Below are 19669 nucleotides of genomic sequence, written 5' to 3' on the forward strand. Positions count from 1 at the left end.
ATTGGGATGTGCTGCAGAAAGAAAAGGCACTGGGGGCAAATCAAGAATGGCATTAACTCCTTAGGGGACCAGGTTGTCAAGGAAGCAGGAAAGCGCATAAACAAAAGAAGAGAGAGTGTGAGAACGGTTTCCCTGTTTTATATCAGTACCTGAAGATGCCTACAACAGCAATTTTCAATGTGTAACCCATGGACCAGAATCATAGGAAGTGGGAAATAGTTCCATAATGTCTAAGGACTACACGTTGATTACAATGGCATTCATCGTTGTAGAAACCTGAGTCTATAAACTGTGCTAATTTCATGGACATAGTGGTTGCTTCATTGCTTCTAATCCTGCATGTACTCCAATTCAGAAAAGGTTATGCATGGAAGCTTGGAGATTCACAGAATATGTTGCTTCTGTTTAGACAAGGCATGGGTAACTTATGACCCTCCAAATCCCTGATGCATTCTTCCCTGATCATTGGCCATGCTGACTAAGGATTATAGGAATTAGTTTACTAGACCTGGTTTAAACTCAGTGGTTATATTTGAGCTGGAGGCTTCCTGGTTCTAAGGCAGGACCTGATTTGGGCATGAAATCCCTGCTTTTCCTGAGTACATGCACATGTAGCTTTCTAGACACTTTGGTGGTGGCTCTGAAGCTTCTGCCTGCTGCAATGCCTCCTCTGATCCTGTGGCCCCAGCATTTATCCCGAGTGGGTGTCAGAGATCCAAATGTTGTGGAAACTTCCAGTCTTATGAATAGGATGTCTGGGTCCAAAGATACTCAAATTCATTGGTGGTGTTGGGAGCTGTTGAAGGTGTGTGCTGCTCCCCCTGTTCCTTCTCCAAGGAAAACTCGAGTTTCTAGTTTGGGGAAGGGCTAAACTCTGACAAAATCCACACCTATCAGGCCAGGCTTCCACAGGTTTGCTCAGCATGCTCACCACAGTGTGTGTGGCTCCACTATCTGGTGTGCAGGATACGCCCCATCCATCTTCACAGCCATGGCACTACAGAGGTCAGCAGGCTTCATTCTAGCAGTTGTGCAGAGATCCATACCATGACCACCACTGCCCTAACACCTTTTCAAAGGTTTGTAGTACAGGAAAGGGTGATTTTGGGTGTTCAGTGCTCCTAAAGCACAATCCTACTCCTACACTTTACTAATTTTGGGGGGGCAGGGAATACCATATTTTTCGCCCTATAGGACACACTTTTCCCCCTCCAAAAATGAAGGGGAAATGTGGGTGCGTTCTATGGGGCGAATACAGGCTTTCGCTGAAGCCTGGAGAGCGAGAGGCTCTCACTCTCCAGGCTTCAGGAAGCTCTGCACAACCCTCCGGAGCCCGGCGCCAAGCCGTGCCGGCCTCCAGAAGGTCGTGCAGAGCTGCCTGCCCCCGGGCTCCGCGCAGCTCTGCGCGACCCTCCGGAGCCCAGCGCCAAGCCGTGCCGGCCTCTGAAGGGTCGCGCAGAACTGCCTGCACTCCCGGGCTCCACACAGCTCTGTGCGACCCTCCGGAGCCTGGCGCCAAGCCGCGCCAGCCTCCAGAGGGTTGCGCAGAGCTGCCTGCATTTCGAAGCCTCTTCAGCGCGCCCGGGCTTTGCACAGCTGTCCGCAAGCCTGGGGAGACCGGCGCGGCTCCCTAGGCTTGCAGATAGCAGGCTGTTCTGGGGGCTGGGGTCAGGGGAAGCTCGGGCTTCCCCCGCGCCAGCCCCGTGCTGGGGGGGGGGGAATAATTTTTTTTCTTTATTTCCCCCCCCCAAAAAAACACTAGGTGCATCCTATAGGGCGGTGTGTCCTATGGGGCGAAAAATACAGTAGTTATGTGGGACTTCTTCTGCCACACAGCAGCCAAACCAGGAAGTTGAGGGGCACAGGTTCTGACAGACACAATTTTGGGTGTGGCTACCAAGAAGGCTAAAGTTGCAGACCCTTCTTTCGAAATCATATCTCAGATGTCCAAGGCCAGAGCAAAGATGTTTTTATTCGGACCAACCCTATGCCTCTGACTGTGATTTGTTTTAACTTGTTTTAATTTGTAATCAAACACCATACAGCTGCACCAGGTTAAAATTCTTAGACTGTACTTTAACACGCAAGGAAATATTTTATACAAGGTTGGCAAAATGTTTTGTGTGTGAATGTTTTGCACAGAGTTGTGAAACTGCACATACTTGTTGCTTGCTGAATATCTGTATCTTGAATTTCCTCCGGGGAACTCAAGACTGTTTATACTGCCTTCTCCTTCCCCTTTTAATCTTCAAAACAACCTGTTAGATATGCTAAAGTGAGAGTTGGTAGTTCAGACACCAAAGTTGTGAAACTGCACAAACTTAAGAGTATTTTTGCTTGCTGTTTATCAAGGTTGGCAAACTTTTCGTATGTTTGGGTATTTTGCTGTAAATACCAGTACTATGACTCATTGCAATCAAAGCAAGGATGCAGTTTTTCTCACTTTCTTTGCAAGATCTATGAATGGCATGGCATAAACATAAAAAAGAGCTGCTGTATCACACCAATGGCCCATCTAGTCCAGCTTCCTGTCCTCACGGTGGCCAAGCCTGATGCCTAGGAGAAACCTGCAACCAGAACTTCAGCACAAGATCACTCTAGTATTCAGAAACATTGCTGCATCTGACCTTGGAGTCACAGCATAACCATTGTGGCTAGCAGCTACTGATAATCTTATCCTCCATGCATTTGTCCAACCCTCTCTGAAAGAAGCCAAGTTGGTGGCCATCACTTTCTCCTGTGGGAGTGTGTTCCATAATTCAACCCTTTATTTTTTTTTTTCAACAGCCCTGTGAGGTAGACTAGGTTATGTTTATGTATGTAAGCAACAGTTCTTGTTAACTGGCTGCGTGAGGGGGAGGGGGGAGGCTCAATACAGTGTACTGAATTCAGGAAGTCCTGTTGGTATCCTTAGTTGGCAGAAAGCAGGGATGAGGAACTTCAATGTGGACCTGCAGCCTTCTCTATCTTGCTGTCTGGCCTATTTCATGGCTACACCCCCACCCCAGACCATGCTTCTCATGTACTCTGTTCCACCCATTTGTCTCACTGGAATGCATTCTTGACTATTAATGTGCTTCTTGCTCGCCTGGATGTGTGTGAGGGTGTAGAAACCCCTGGTTTTTTGAGAGGCTGGAATGTAGCCGACTATACAAAAGTAACAGATGCATCTGTTGCTCTGCCTGCTTCTGCTTGTGGTCCCACCCACCAGTGGAGTGTAGTCCCTGGAAACTGTCTATGAGGAGATGAAGCCCTCAATGAAAAATGTTCCCCAGCCATAGAAGCTAGTAGTTCCTTGTCAACTTGGCAGAACCACTGATAACCTTCTCTTATTGTTCCTTGCTGCTGCGGTTCTTATTTGCCTGGCCCCTGGAATATTTCCTACAGCCTTTATCTATGTCTTCCTAGTCTTCTAAACCACAGGTCCCCTGAATTTACACCAGACTTCACCTCTGGTTTACTTCTCTGTCCTATGGATCAATGGATGCATATTATCACATTGCTCATATTGAACCCCTGCAAAGGCCTCATCCTTATACTGCCAGTAGCAGTGTTTCAGCAAGGCATCCATTAACTAGTTAACCAATGAATCCTATAATCAGTGGCAAACACAGTACAAAAAAGGGGGAGAGAATAGTCTAAGCCAAAGTTCATATTCAGAATTTACTGAAGCATTGATTAAGCATGCTAATATATGGCAAGAGCATTTGAGAGCTTCTCTAATTAACAGGGAAATGCTCTTAATAACATGCATCAAGTGTTTTCATCCAGATCACAAGCAATTTGCTTCTTTGAGGGAGGGGGAGGGTGAGAAAAACTGAGCAGCTCTTGTTACACTTTAAGACAATGCCTCCATTCATACAATTAATCAGATGTGATGCTGCAATAGGAAGTTGTTCTTTGTTATGAACCATATCAGCCTATGTCGGAATTTGCAACATATTCAGTGACAAGTTCATATTAAACCTATACTGGTTCATCTGCATTATCTGCTATTTTGCCACTGATGGACTATATCTATATACCACTTCTGGAGCTAATGTCACAAGCTCCTTGGCTTGGACAGCCTTGCTTCCCTTAGCACAGATAGATCTTACGTAGCCCCATGGAAGGGAGGGGAAAGAGTTATGTCTTGGCTAGCTAAAGGTATTGGTTATGGGACAGAGAGTTTGCCATCAAAATTCTGCAGCTGTCCAGAGAGACCCACACTTAGCATTTATATGCAAAATATCACCTCACCACTGCCACCCATGCTTTAAAAATGTTTTTTTATATGTGCTGCTGACTTATATCTTGTAGCATCACCACTGTGTTTTTGCTTTATGTAGTAATGCATTTTTTAAATGCTCAAAGCCAGTGTTGACACATGACACGATCAAGGAGCCACTAGGTTCACAAACCACCAGGCCCCCAAACTTAATGAGGCCCCACCTCTAATACTTCACCTGTAGTATCCATTTGCATTCTGATCACTGGCAGGTTGCAAGTTCTGGAACAGCCTCCCATTTAATTTCCCACAATTTCCCTAATGTAGCATCACACTGGGACCTGGCACTAATCCTAACAGTGCTGCTTGCTGTTACCACTGCTAGGTCAACATGTCTGTCAGACAGAAGCAGAGGCACTGACACAGAAGACAGACAGGTACTGGAGGGAACTTTGCAAGGCCCTTGGCAAAGCACCTTGGGTGCCTTTACAGAAAAGTGGTATATACATGAAGTGAATAAATCTATAGAGTGTCCCCTTCCCTCCACAGCCTACATATATTCAGAGCATGTGGCAGGAAGGCATATAAAAATAAATAAAATTTGCATCAGATTTATTTCTTAGCCCAAATCCATACTAAACACACACACACACACACACACACACACCAACCTACAACTTCAGCCAGGCAACTTTGTTTGGAAATACTGTACTAAAAAGAAAAGGGAAAGTACACACTCACACCCCAGTTCAGCAGCCTCTGTTTCACAGTCAGGCTTCTGCTAGCAAATCTGCAGATCAGGGGCAAAAAAAAAAAAAAAAAAGTGTCACTTAAAAGGATAATGCTTCGAGTCAAGAAGACAAATAGCCCACTAAAGGTGAGGCAGCTCAGTCCTCAAGAAGTAACAGCTGTGTTATCATTACAGACAAAGCTCTCATGATCATACACCACTTGTATCAAAATTTCAGCCACCTTCCTCCTGCCGAACAATTTATCTTCCAGGCTGGATTCATTATCCTTGCAAGTGACAAGCCTTCTGCAGCTAGGATCACTCTGCCTCTTGGGGTTTTCTATATGGAAAAAAAACCTTTTAAAGGCCACCAGCTGAAAGCCAGAAGACTTCACCGCCCCGCCCCCCCTCTGCCAAGTGCTCCCATCTCATATTCCTTTCCCCTCCCACTCTCCACCCTCCACCCATCTTTTGCACACCATGTCTTTCCAAAATCAGGGTCCCTTCATCCTTCTCAAATTTGGTTTTCCAGCGAGAACAATTGAGTGAGCAGTGTAGTCTAGGTGAATTGTCCCCCCACCCGCAAAAAAAAACAACCCCACCCCAAAAACTTCTTTAAAGTATGCTAAATGGAAAGCCTTTGTTTTGCTACCATCACCTCTGGCAATTGTAAATGAAGTTGAGACAACCTTTGAAGGAAAAGATGAAGAAAAGATCCTCCAGGTGAAAAATCAGATAGGAAACAAACAAAAATCCTCTCTGACTTCATTTGAAATATGTGTTTTGTTCAGCAGTTACCTTACTGTTCTCTAAAATGATAAAATGAGTTTCCCCATTCTCCTGGTTCCAGTTACTAAAGTTAACACAGAGATACATTTAATGTATTTATCTGAACCCACTTCTTTATAATAAATGCACTTCTCAATCTACTTACATTTTCTTTCTACGTTATTCTTTACTTGCACTGTACCTGACTTATATGATGTCCAGGTATAGGGCAAGATACCTGCCTTGTGGGCCAAATTAGACATGTGAGGTTCTCCACTACTGTTCTATATAAAAATGTTGTAAGCTTGTTCTCTAGTGTTTGCACATTACGCAGGCACAAGCAGTTTCTACACAGGTATAAGTTCTTTTGTGAAAGAGTGTACATTTTTTCATTTGTACAACTCAGCTTTCATGGTTGTACACATGTTACACTGAACACAAGTATAAGCTGTCCCTACACAAGTGTCCGTGTGAAAAAGTGAACACTTGTGGACAGAGGCACCAACTTACACAAGTGTGTCACACTTACAATGCTTGATGTTGCATCACATTTTGGGAGGAGCCAGCGTGGAACCAAATGTGGTGGATGGTGGCTCCTCCTCTCTTATGTTGGGCCAGGAGATGGTGGCGGTGGAGGAGGAGGCTCTCGCTCCCGGCTTCCCACTGGTGGCAAAAGTGGGATGTATGTCAAGGGCTGGCAGGTGCGGAGAGACCCATGGTTTGGGGTTTAGGAGGGGAAGGGAGATGTAGGTGAGGCTGGGTGGCAGCAGCGGCTGCAGCAATGGTCATCACTGCCCTCTTCCGAAGCCACCTTCTCATGGCCCTGTCAGCCACCTGCCTCAGCTGCAAGGGAAACATGGGAGATGGGAAGCACCCACAAGGTGCTAATGGATAGAAACTGTCTCCTTTCCCCCACTGGCTGGTCAACCACTGCTTTTTTTCTGTGGGTGCTCAAGGGTACACAGTACCAGCACCTTTTCTCCCCAAATGTTAAAAGTGTGGCACTTTTTTGTAACACTTTCATGGTGAGTACCAACACCTTCATTCATACACACACACACACACACACACACACACATACATATATGTGTGTGTGTGTGTGTGTGTGTGTATGTGTGTATATATATATATATATATATATATGCAGGTTTTGGTGTCCTCGGGTGTCTTCCCGTGTAAAAGTTGGGGTGTCTAGGCGACGTTTCGACGAGGTCTCACTCGTCATCTTCAGGCTGGTGCTTTCGGCTTCTTGTTACTGGAACAGAGCAGGATCTCAGTGTTTGAGTTCCTATAAATACTGTTGAGGAGGTGTGGTGTATAGCCTCCAATGTTCTGGGCAGAGAGGAGGTTCCCAGGCTAGTGTGCCTTTTCTTCTTTTGTTCCTTAATTACTTGAGGGATATATATATATATATATATAATCTCACAGTGGCCAACCAATGGATATTCCACACATGCTTGTGCACTGGGCCCCACCCCAAAATGTAAACAGCATACAAGATATCAGTACATAATTTAAAACTTTGGAAGTGCAAATAGCATTTCAAACAGACAGCTCATTAAAACAACATGCAAAAAAACCCCAAACAAGTAAACTCACTTTCTATGTGTGTGTAGTATTTGTGGAAGAGAAAAGCTTATTAATGTATTGGAGAGAAGGAAGGGTGCACATTCACAGAGCATGACAAGAGATGCGACTGCGAGCAAGAGCCAGCCAGCATGCACAGCCCCCTTCCCTCCTTGGCTCACTCCCAGCCCCTACTCCCAAGCCCCAACAAAGCTCTTATGACATACCCTCCAACATTTCTCCGATGAAAATAGAGACGTCCTATTCTCTATAGGACTGGGTTGCCCCAGCCACTCTGGGTAGCTTCCAACATATATAAAAACATAATAAAACTATACAGGGCTGCCTTTAGCTGTCTTCTGAAGGTTGTATAGTTACTTATCTCCTTGGCTCAGGGGTCACATAACTCCATACCCTTCAATGAAAACAGGGACGTCCTACCATGCCCACCAACATTTCTACGATGAAAATAGGGGTGTCCTAAGGAAAAGCAGGACATTCTAGGATCAAATCAGAAACTGGGACAGCTTCTGTAAATTCTGGACTGTTCCTGGAAAATAGGGATGGGGCAGAGAGGAAAGGGAGCTGAATAGAGTGAGCAAGTGCCAGGTGGCAACAGTGTTCCTGGCACTTTTTATAATTGAGCTTACTGTGTACACAGATATACAGTTATGCACTCACTGACCATAAAAGGTGAATGCCTGTAGTGCATGTTCTTAGAGTAATGTGTGAATATCCCTATTATATTTATAGGTAGGGCCTATACACTCACTGAATATCACATTTGAATTACTGTATGAGTGTACAGTTAAATTATCTGTGCACACAGGCCTCAGCCCTATATACCTGAAGGAGCATCTCCATCCTCAATCCTTCAAACTGGGGCCCTTGGGCTAGAGCTGGATAGCTCAGTTGGTTAGAGCTTGGTGCTGATAATGGCAAGGTTGCAGGTTTGATCCCCGTATGGGACAACTGCATATTCCTGCATTGCAGGGGGTTGGACTAGATGATCCTCAGGGTCCCTTCCAACTCTACAGTTCTATGATTCTATGAGGTCCAGCTCTGAGGACATTCTGATGGTTCCCTCACTGTGAGAAGTGAAGTTATGGGGAACCAGGCAGAAGACCTTCTCTGTTTCCCACCACAAATTTAATTTCTAGAGACTTAGAGAAGGAAACTGAACTCTGCGGGGTGGCAGTGCTAACAAATCACACCAATGAAGATCCTCAAATGCAAAAAAAAAACCCCAACAAAAAACAATAACAACAACCCAAGATCACAGGCAGAGGCAGTGATTTGTCAGGGAGAAGCATCAGAAATGCAGTGTTCTCGTACATTGTCTCAGGTATATCAGCTCATGCAACACCTTTGAATTCTGCAATCCAAAGTTGAGAGAGGCTGCCGGTGATCAACTTTGCCAGAAACAGTATTTCCAGCCGTTGAGTCAAGGGCTGTAGAAAAGGCTCAGAGCTGAGTGGTAGAATGCTCTCTCTCTCTCTCTCTCTCTCTCTCTCTCTCTCTCAAAATCCACTCCTTTGAGGTCTCCTATATATTTTGCCTACTATCATGGTTTTCCTGTTTTTAACATATGCTGATCTGACCTCCTTAAGGTGCAATAGTGAAAAATAAATTGTTTTTAAATGATAAGTATGTTTTGCATGCAAAAGGTTCCAGGTGCAATTGCTGGCACCTCCAGTTAGGGTTGGAAAACACTCCTGTTTGAAACCCTGTATTGCTGCTGCCAATCAGCATGGATTAGAATAGGAATCTGCATTCCTGATGTTCCTGGGCTCAAGCTCAAGTGTTGCAGGCCAACAATATCAGGAAGGCAACAGATTCCCCAACCTTAATGTAGACAACACTGAGCTAGACAGGACCAATGGTCTGACTTGGTATAAGGCAGCTTCCAAGGTTGGCTGGGAAAGCTGTAGTATATGCCTTTTCTTTTCTTCTTTTAAGAAAGGAAAAAAGAAATGAATCCTTGTGGGCTGTCATTTAGCAGGCAGGGAAATGATGATTTTAAAAGAACAATTCATCATTATCCAAGCTGCAAGCATTTTCTTTAGAGTATTTGCTTCGGCCTTCATTTCATAGCACAAGTGTTTGGCTTCGGATGCCAAACTGACATGTGGAAGCATTTGTAAAAATGTTGTCCCCAGGCTGCTTTCCAGATTCTACTAAACCCTTGCATAATTAAACTGTCCTTTCTAATAGTGGCCACTTGTTTGATCAACATATATATGCATATATATATATATATATATATATATATATATATATAAAATCACATACATACGCTAAAACAATGTGTATCCCTCTGGGTTAGAATGCAGAGGTTGATATTAAGTAATCAAGTTCTCCTGCTTTCTAATTAAACAGCCCCTTGTTTCAGACTCCAAATTTCCCTCCCTGGGAGAATCTAGTAAGTTGCTGTTTAAATAAGGCAAAAGATTCTGGTCCAAAGGGTTGGCATTTGTGTGTGGTGTCCACTCTCCCTTTTTATAAGGAGTGTTTAGATTTACACAGATGGTGGTCTGAGGTGACCTGGTGGGGCAGCAGCAGCATTGGAGTAGGGAGTGTCCCAAATTTGGGTTGGGAAAAGTTGGAGGGTATGCCCCCCCATGTTACAGTCTAAATCCATACTGGGTTGAGTGGTGGTGCTGAATACCTGTACAGTGGTACCTCGGGTTACATATGCTTCAGGTTACACACTCCGCTAACCCAGAAATAGTGCTTCAGGTTAAGAACAGAAATTGGGCTCTGGCAGCGCAGCAGCAGCAGGAGGCCCCATTAGCTAAAGTGGTGCTTCAGGTTAAGAACAGTTTCAGGTTAAGAACAGACCTCCGGAACGAATTAAGTACTTAACCCGAGGTACCACTGTATTAAAACAACCACCACAAATCTGCCCTGAAAAGGCACAGCTATGTAGCTAATGCAAAGTGTAGTCCATTTCTTAGAAGACTGAGGAGCACCTATATTGCTGACTATTTAATGGTTTCCTTTATACACTGCTTTTTTCTACCAAGGCACTCATGAGGTAGGTGTGTGTTTGTGTGTGTGTGTGTGTGTGTGTGTGTGTGAGAGAGAGAGAGAGAGAGAGAGAGAGAGAGAACACTGCAGTTTGAAATAATGGCCAACAGACATGGTGCTGATAATGCCAAGGTCACAGGTTCGATCCCTGTATGGAACAGCTGCATATTCCTGCATTGCAGGGGGTTGGTCTAAATGATCCTCAGTGTCCCTTCCAACTTTACAATTCTATATTTTATTGATATACTGTCTCAGTGATGAGACCTGTTGCAAAAGTACTCTATAAGAGAAATGACACAAACCTGCATCTAAATTGTCCCCTCTTCCTCCTCACCAATGACGTTGTCTCATCCCAACTCACTTTCTGTCTTATTTTCCATCCCGGGGAAATGTTGGATCTCCAGAAGCTGAATTTCTATGTCAGGGCAGTGGGGTGGGGTGGGGAAGAGCTGCTTCTTTTTACTCCAGTGCCATTCCATGTAAATCCATGCACATAGACACAAAATTCCAGTTTTGAAAAATGTTTGCCAAATTGGTTTGGGAGTTATGTGTGTTTTAATAACTGTGTGTTTTGATAAATTGTTATAGCTTCTTTAATGTACTGCAGGCAGAGAAAAGACTTCAAGAATGGGTAACGGAAGAGTGACGGGATCACAGATCAAGGCATGATTATTGCTTTGAGAAAGGGGATGCCCCTAAGAATGCCCCTGTTGTCTGCATGAAATGCTGGAGGATGTGGACAAAATGGGAAGAAAAAAGGAATGAGGGTAGAACAGCAAAATATGCAAATTTAAGGTATCAACTCTTTAATGATGCCTTATGCTAAAACTGTGTAATGAACATGCTGGAAGGGTGATTGCTAAACAGAAACAGGCCGCAGCCAAGGGCAGATCTACTATGAAACTAAAGAAGCTTAAGCTTCAGGGTCCCTAAAATCAGAGTGGCCCCAGAAACAATTTTAGTCCACATTGAGTAAAACATTTGGGTCTAGTAGACCAGATTTGAATCACTCAACTCAAATTGATCATTTGTTGTTGTTGTATATATTCCAACAATAGCAAAGTTTGAGAATCAGTAACACTGATGCTGTAAAGATGGGGCGTACAGCAATTTTAAGCAAAATTGGAGTAGTTTTTTTAAAAAATTGTGGTGATCTGTCACGGAACAACCCCATTGAAGAAGATAACAGTGGTTACCCAGACCACATTGCTGGTTGCAAAGGGGCCCTCATGTCAGTTTAAGGTTCAGGGCACCCAAAATGTAGGTCTGCCACTGGTCACAGCTGAACTTAATGGGGAAGGCATCTCTGTCTCACACCTCCCACTGACTGCCTGATTGATTAATCCAGAAGATGAAGATGAAGATGGAAATGGGTGGGTAGGTTCCAGCTCCTTCCAGCTAAGGCAATGGATGGAGGCCCACTGTCTCACTTTTCTCTCTCCTGCAGACAGGTGGAATAACCATGAATGGAGACAATACTGGTAGAGAAAGTCTCTCCCAAACAATGGAGGAGGACCCACTATATCACTGTTTATGAGGATCTTCCTGTCCCTGCATCTTAATACATGCCAGTTGAGAATACTGATTTAGATTTCAACTAGCAGCCTTGTACCGGGCATTGCTCAGGAATTATAAGAAACCAAAAAACAATGCAATTTTGAAATGTTCAGTCTGCCATATTGATTCAAAATAAATGCTTACCTAGTCCCGGGGTGGGTGGTGGTTGTTGCCCGTTGTGGCAGGCCCCAAACCCCAGGGAGCAAGGCTGGGCAAGAAGGCTGGCAGTTGGGAACCCCCAGGCCGGCCACTTGGAGTGGTGGGCTTTCCCGCCATCCAGATATTTGAATTCTGGCCGATCCGGACAGGCTGAGTGGGTGGGGCTTGGAAGCAGACCGCGGTGGAGCAGGCTTCACCCTGGTCTGCCCCTAACCTATAAAAAGACAAGCTGCACCTGACTTCAGGACCGAAGAACAAATCCTCCCTCCCCCCATTTAGTTATGCTGTGGGTTTTATATGCTAACCTTCCTTCCTTCCTAGGGCACTGCATTTACTGACATTGCTGTGGTTAAATAATGGTTGCCGCTTTCGGAGCTGGGAAGGAATTTGCCTGCAAGCAGATTGGCCCCATTTGCAGGTGTTGCCTTCCCCATAGCAAAAGTCACAACTTTGGTGGATAAAGCTTTGGGTGGAATCCTTTTAGTCTAACATCAGGTGGGGAGGTGAAGTGGTGCATCAACCCAACCTCAGAAGGGTGCGTTCACAAGGGTAACCCCTTAGAGACTCTAGTTTGGAGTCTCTGTCAAAAAGCCAAGGCGTCTGACAGATGGCCATAGAACTTTCCCCCCAGCAGCTTGGGAGGACCATTCGTTTAGACCTGCATCTTGCAGAGGACCCATTAATCCTAGGCTTGACTCTGTCATGTCTCAGCCCTCCACCCAAAGCCTAAGCCAAACTCTGCCTACATCTGGAATCAATAAACTTGTGGTCATTTTTAAACTCCAGAATGTTGTCTTGTTCACCTTCATAAGCTAGGCCTTGCTCCCTGGGGGTGGGGCGACTGTGACTGGGTCCGCAATGCTGTCCTTTTGTATCCAAACCGATGAATACCTGCTCCTTGATCTCTGGAAAAATTATGCAAAATTGTATTAAGATCAGTGCAGTTTTAAACAGTCCAGTCCACCATCTTGATTCAAAACTGTATCCAATGGTATCCAGACATAGGCAGAAACATGCCTTTTGATCTCAAATCAGCCAAATTAACAAACCATGAGCTTTCCAAAATATATAGTATATGTTCATTAAAAGGCAGGTTTCCTATCCTGTGAAGGTGGCAGTCTCAATGCTAGGTCACAGGGGATAAATATTTACAAATATTGGGAGCATTCAAGTAAGTTTTACTCAGAGTGGGCCTTTAAAAATTAGTCATAGCCATTAATTTCAATGACCCTACAATGAGCAAACCTTTGCTGAATACCACCCATAGCAACATAGCATAGCACTCAGTAGAGCTTGTGTAGAATGATTTTTCAGTGAATTTGCCCTTTTGGGGAGTAACTACCAACTTCTTATGCTTACAGCAGGAAATTACTTGACCACAAGATATTTTGGGTTAGGGCATCCTATTCTCTTTAAAACAGAGAGAGGGAGAAAGGGAGAGATGTGGCGCTTTAAGCCACAGTACCTAAAATTAAATTAAATTAAATTAAATTGAGTGGGTTTGTTTGTGGGGTGGGATATGAAGCAATGCTTAGAAGATTCCACGACAATTTCAGGCTTAGTATCTGACATTATATTCAAAGACAGCTGGAGGAAAAACAGAAGCTCACTATATGAATGTATTCAGTGACCCATAAAATCTAGCAACATTCAGCACCATTTAAATTAAATTTAAACAAGCTTTTACGAGCTCCAGTTTTACCTACTTATGCAGTATGAAACTTGTTGAAAAGGAAAATCGGACCAGTAAAAACAATCTGTAATACACCTGTATTTTCATCGGTATATACACCACTAGTTAAGCTTAATAAGAAAAGAGAAAGAAATCATGCAAAAGAATTTAATTCAGTTTGACAATCGAATTAATGTTACTTGTGACACTAATTTTTCTTGATTAATGCTCATACAGAGGCATTGTCATTTTTATCAAGAAGTACATTGTTCACGGGAGTTTTGATGGCTTCATAAACACCCTTAAAGCATCCTGGTAAGTATTGAGATTAGTTATGATATTACAATATTTCATTTCTTTCAAATAATCTTATTTTAAACTACCTTTTAAAAATAAAAGTGTGTGGTCAATACAATATGAATACCATTACAGCAGAGTGGAGGCAACCATCAATAATGGAGCAAATAAATATGTATTAAACATCTCACTTGAAAACAATGTCATTATGAACAAAACGTTGCCCTTCATGCAATTTATTCTAGTCATCCGTATTAATAGAATCAACATTTCTGTCAAGATGAATAGTAAAGTTAATGTTTGCTGCACTGGGGAGTTAATTTATTGCTGTCATTCATGCAGATAACAAAGTCAACATTAATTTTAGGTGTCTATAGGTGTCAACACAAGTTCCAATTCTAAAAATAGCACCACATAACTAACAAAGCCGCTTCTCACCCACAATCAATAGTGAGTTTTGTAGCCTGGATTAGCCAGTCGAACCTTGAACCACAGCAGCCTTTGGCCTGCCTGCTTAGTCTTCATGGGTGAGCCACTCAAGGCCTAAGGAGGGCAAGAGGCATGCCAATGCCCCAAGCGGTCCAGAAATACTTCCAGGCCATGCATTGACCTTTGGACAATAGCCTAAGTTTGGCCTCACCTGCTCAGTTGGATGGTATTCAGTTGCTCAGATGGATGGTATTCAACTGACTTTCACTCAAAGTAGACCCATTGAAATGAACGGCTCTAACTTAATACAGTGGTACCTCGGGTTACATACGCTTCAGGTTACATATGCTTCAGGTTACAGACTCTGCTAACCCAGAAATAGTACCTCAGGTTAAAAACTTTGCTTGAGGATGAGAACAGAAATCGTGCGGCAGTGGCATGGTGGCAGTGGGAGGCCCCATTAGCTAAAGTGGTGCTTCAGGTTAAGAACAGTTTCAGGTTAAAAAGGGACCTCCAGAACGAATTAAGTTCTTAACCCGAGTTACTACTGTAATACCAATGACTTGAAAACCCTTCCCTTCCTTCCTTCCTTCCTTCCTTCCTTCCTTCCTTCCTTCCTTCCTTTCTCTTTTGCAATCCTGAGCAGTCAACAAAAATGGTGGTACATAAATACCTTATGTGTACTTGGGTTTAGCAGTGTAAAACTAAGCTTGTGCCAAAGCAACATTCCACAGAAGTTGATTTTCCTATCTTGGTGTTTTGATGTTCTGGGATTGGAAGTAGTGCAACTATCTTGTGGCATTTGGTGCTTTGTCTAGTTATAGATGCTAGGATGTCTTCTGGGTCTCTTTCCCTTCACAGCTTTCACCAAAATCCAGGCAAAGTGGCATGATGTTAGCTGAAATAGCACATGCCCTGATTGGCTGAGTAGTTTTGAGGGAGTTTTTATGCTTAGTTGTATGCTTAGTTGATGCCTCCATGTTATGTACATGGCTGAGAGTAAGAGAAACAAAACCTATTTTCTTTTCCCTCAAATAATACACTGGGTCTTTGTTGTTGGAATTCTTTTCTCTCTGAATTATTTCTGTGTTATTTAGGTGATTGTGTAAGCACTATGTATGTTCTATGTTACTGTTCTCTTTTTAAAGGAATCCCCTTTTGCAAAGGCCTTTCCAGTTGAAGTCCTATTTAAATATACAAACCCTTATGACGGGAAAGGAACTGGGACCTTGAAATTGCCCACCAACAGGTCACACCTGGATGTACAGCACATGGAACAAACACGTTGTTCGCTTGGTCTCAGTCTCCTCCATGATGGTGAGATTTATTGCATTTCTGTTTCCAGATTTGCATCTTTACATAGAAATTAGTATGTGAATGTTATGCAAATCCATGACCCACGATGTTGCCTTCCTTTCCCCACACTGAAGAAAGGAGAGTGCTAACATTCTCCTTGCCATTTTGGAGGCCATTTTCGAAACATAGTGCAGATTCACACCATGCACTAGAAAAAACATCCAGCCCAAATTTAAAGTACATTACTTCCCCCAGCGAATCTCGGGCGCTGCAGTTTTCCCCTCACAGAGCCACAATCCCCAGGACCCATAACAAACTACAGTTCCCAGGATTCCCTGGGGGAAGAAATGTGCATGGTTGTGGATCTGCTTTTAAACACATGGTCGGTGCTTATCTTGCATTCACTCAGTGTCAGGGCCATGAAGGAAAAGATGGATCTGTTGAAATAATCAGATATTCTGACTTCATTTAAATAGGTAGCCTCTCCTCATTTCATCTAACAATGTTGTTAATTAGTTTTTCATCCTATGGGCATGTGTTCTCCTGAATTCCACACCATTTCACAGTGCTACTGCCAAGATGTATGTGTGTCAAAAAATTCACCCCCCTCTACTTTAAACCTACAATTACCATCTTGCCACATTCTCAATAGCAGGAAATCCAATTACTTTTTTCTTTAAATGAATATATAAAGAAAGCAGGAATGGAAAGGGAGGGGGAAACCTCAGCAAGTGGTAAATTATTCATATTGTCATACAATCCTAAATGCTCTGGTACAACTGACGGCCTCCATTTTAATCGTGATGCAAGGCTGCTTCCCTGATTTGAAGCAATAAATAAAAGTGCACATTCTTGTACTGGCGCAGACAGTACAATCATAGGGCAGTCATGATTTTTCTTCCTTTCTTTCTCTGCAAAACATATAGCGTAGATAGATACAGGAAATGCCATCTCTGCGCTCCTTCGGATGTTATTCCAGAGACAAAAATAAAACAAAATAGAAAAATCCTATAGGATTTTTGCAGAGCATCATGCATACTATCAAAAGAGCTGTGTATCCTAGACTGGAATTATAAAAGCTGACAGACACTGGGTTGCCTAAGACCACTCTTCTAATTTTGTGAGCTAGGATTTGAGCCACAGATTTAAACCCCCAAGTTCATGCTCTGATATGCTAAATTCTGCCTCCAGCTGATGGCGGCATGTGTTTATATGTTGGTGAGACCCTAGTAGGCCATCTGTTCCAACCCACTGGTTCATGCAGGAAATCCAGATCTAGAACATTTCCAACATAGACTATCTGACCTTGCTTGAAGACCTCCAGTGAGGAACAGCCCAAACTATTGATCATCAACAAGACCCACAACTAGGTTGAAACTTGATCTAAGGTGGGTTGCAACAGCAGCATTACCTCCATATAAATAAAGGGTAATGTGCTAAAAGGTGGGTCCTCCAGATGCATGTTTGGGTTAAAGGTGGATCTGTGTCTGAAAAGGTTTAAAATTGATGCTATCACCTTTAAATCCTATGGTCCATGAAGGTGTCCAGGGGGCTATAGGAATCTTTGAATCTCCTCTCCAAGGGGCAGAAAGAGGTGTCAAACATTGGGGCAGGAGATTTGACATCTGATGTCCCCTCTCTGCCACTACAAAAACACATGTGATGCTCACCACATGGCTCTGACACAGATAAGGCCCAAAAAGGTGTGTGTGATGGGTTGCATGAAGGAACCATAACCTTCTGAATTGCTATCCCTCTGCTCTAGGAAGAGAACCATGTGAGCAGATACTGTAGCATTGCTACCCAATCCCCATTATTCACAATAGGGGGTAATCACTAAAGGAGAAAAAGAGAGAGACATGATGGAGGGGTTCCTCACTTCCTCTTGGCCAGCATGCTGTCAGTTCTTTCCCCACCCCCTTTTAGGACTGCAGATTTACTATTTTAGAAAACTATCCAAATATTCAAATAAAATCTAGCTTCTTATAATTGAGGCCTAATGGATTTGACCTCTTCCATGACAGTCCTTTAGGTGTTTTAAAGAGTATGATCATACTTCCTAACCAAACGCACACCCAAGCTTTCTCTTCTCTTGGCTAAACATACCCACTGTCTTCAACCTTTCTGCACAAAACTTGTTTCCAGACTGTGGGCCATTTTCACTGCCCTTCTCTATACCTGTTCCAACATTGTCTTTATCATTATTAGAGTGCAGCATCCTGAGCTGTATGCAATATTCCAGATGAGAAATGACCAGTGCAGAATAAAGTGTTATTAAATATATGTTTACAAATTGTACCAGGAGTTGTTTTCTAAAGAAGATCCTAACCAATCAATGTCTAAGTAACTGGCATTTGTCCGCTTCCACAAACAGTTTTTCCGGGTCATGTGGCCAACATGAATAAGCCGCTTCTGGTGGAGCCAGAGCAGCGCACAGAAATGCTGTTTACCTTCCTGCCGGAGTGGTACCTATTTATCTACTTGCACTTTTTGGCATGCTTTTGAACTGCTAGGTTGGCAGGAGCTGGGACTGAGCAATGGGAGCTCATGCTGTCGTGGGGCCTCGAACCACGACCTTCCGATCGGCAAGTCCAAGCAGTGCAGTGGTTTAAACCACAGCGCCACCCGCCACATTCATCTAGATATTATTGGACTCCAACTCCCACTGCTCTTATCCATTGGCCATGCTGACTGGAGGTGATCAGAGCTAGGTTATCCACACCAGTAGTATAAACAATGAAGTTATCTAGATAGAATGGAGGGGAAATGCCTGATTCATAGTTAAACTCAAAAGCAAAGGAAGTCTGGTTAAGTGCAGAGCAAAGTAACTGGTGAAATGTTACAGCACTTTGAAAGCCAAAAATCAAACAATCTTCAAAGTAGGCCAGCCTTAGGTGAGATGAAGCAGAACAAATCCTGAATTCTAAGAGATGGCGAAGTTGTAGGTAGAAATTGTAATATTCACTAGGAACCATGAAATGTTGCCTAAAGCAGGCACACTGAGACTATCTCAAGCATGAATAACATAGAAACACACACCTTGACATTTAAAAATATGTTATCTTGACATTGTAGCAGTAGAAAAGACACTGCTTTAAGGACACTGGGTATTTAACTCCCGAAATAGCTATTTCAAGGAAGGCATAAAGCAAGTCATTTTTTTGTTAAAAACAAACCCCTCCACATCCAGTCTTCCATTTTGACCTTATGTCAAGATGAGCTCCTTAGTGTCAACAGTGCCTATTATATAAAAACTACGTGCACCCTTCACTTGGTCACATATTTAAAAATATTGACACATGCTTTGGAGAGTATGGTATTTTTCAGCTGTTCATTGTGGGGGACAGAGCAGGAGCAGAAATCTATTTCTCAAATTGTTTAAGTTACAGATGGCAGGAGTTTAAATTGTACGGTCAAATTTATAATGATGGTGGTTTAAGAGTATCTCTGGTTTGAATCTCACATTCACTGTGAACTCACTAAGTAACCATTTTTTCTCAACCTCAGTCAAGCCTTCTGTAGTAAAGGGGATAATGATATTGACTTACCCTGCAGCCAGTGGCATGTAATGAAATTTTTCATAGAGGAACAGTTAGGGTCAGAGGCACCAGCTTGCAAGGGCGATGGGGGGGGGGCAACATCATGTGCGTGAGCATCGTGACTCCTTCCCTAAGTTGGGCAGAAGCTTCCTGGGCTTTCAGAAGCAGGCATTAGGTGTCTGACAGAATACTTCAGCCCTCCCCGAAGTCAGGTGGGCTTTCGGAAGGTGGCGAGAGGGTTACTGGACCCTTTAGGGGGCTAGCTTAGTCATCGAAGTCCAGTGACTACACACCACTGCCTGCAATGTTATTGTAAAGATTACAATGGAATGCATGTAAAGTGCTTTGAATACTTGAAAGCGTTACAGTGGTACCTCGGGTTACATATGTTTCAGGTTACAGACGCTTCAGGTTACAGA

At 43.4% G+C, this 19669-nt stretch overlaps 1 protein-coding gene across 3 annotated transcripts in view; it reads right to left on the reverse strand.

Annotated features, from left to right (window-relative positions):
• Window positions 1–19669, reverse strand: part of PCDH11X (protocadherin 11 X-linked) — a 726435-nt gene that overhangs the window by 472127 nt on the left and 234639 nt on the right. The window contains exon 5 of one of the 3 annotated variants that reach the window (XR_014506898.1): window positions 12821–12922. The exons of the other annotated variants lie outside the window; for them this stretch is intronic. The gene's annotated coding sequence lies outside the window, so the exon portion shown is untranslated. The remainder of the gene's footprint in view (window positions 1–12820; window positions 12923–19669) is intronic. 3 annotated transcript variants of the gene reach the window in all.

Source organism: Podarcis tiliguerta, assembly GCF_965153285.1.
Source record: "Podarcis tiliguerta genome assembly, chromosome: Z".
In the NCBI taxonomy this organism is placed as follows: domain Eukaryota; kingdom Metazoa; phylum Chordata; class Lepidosauria; order Squamata; family Lacertidae; genus Podarcis; species Podarcis tiliguerta.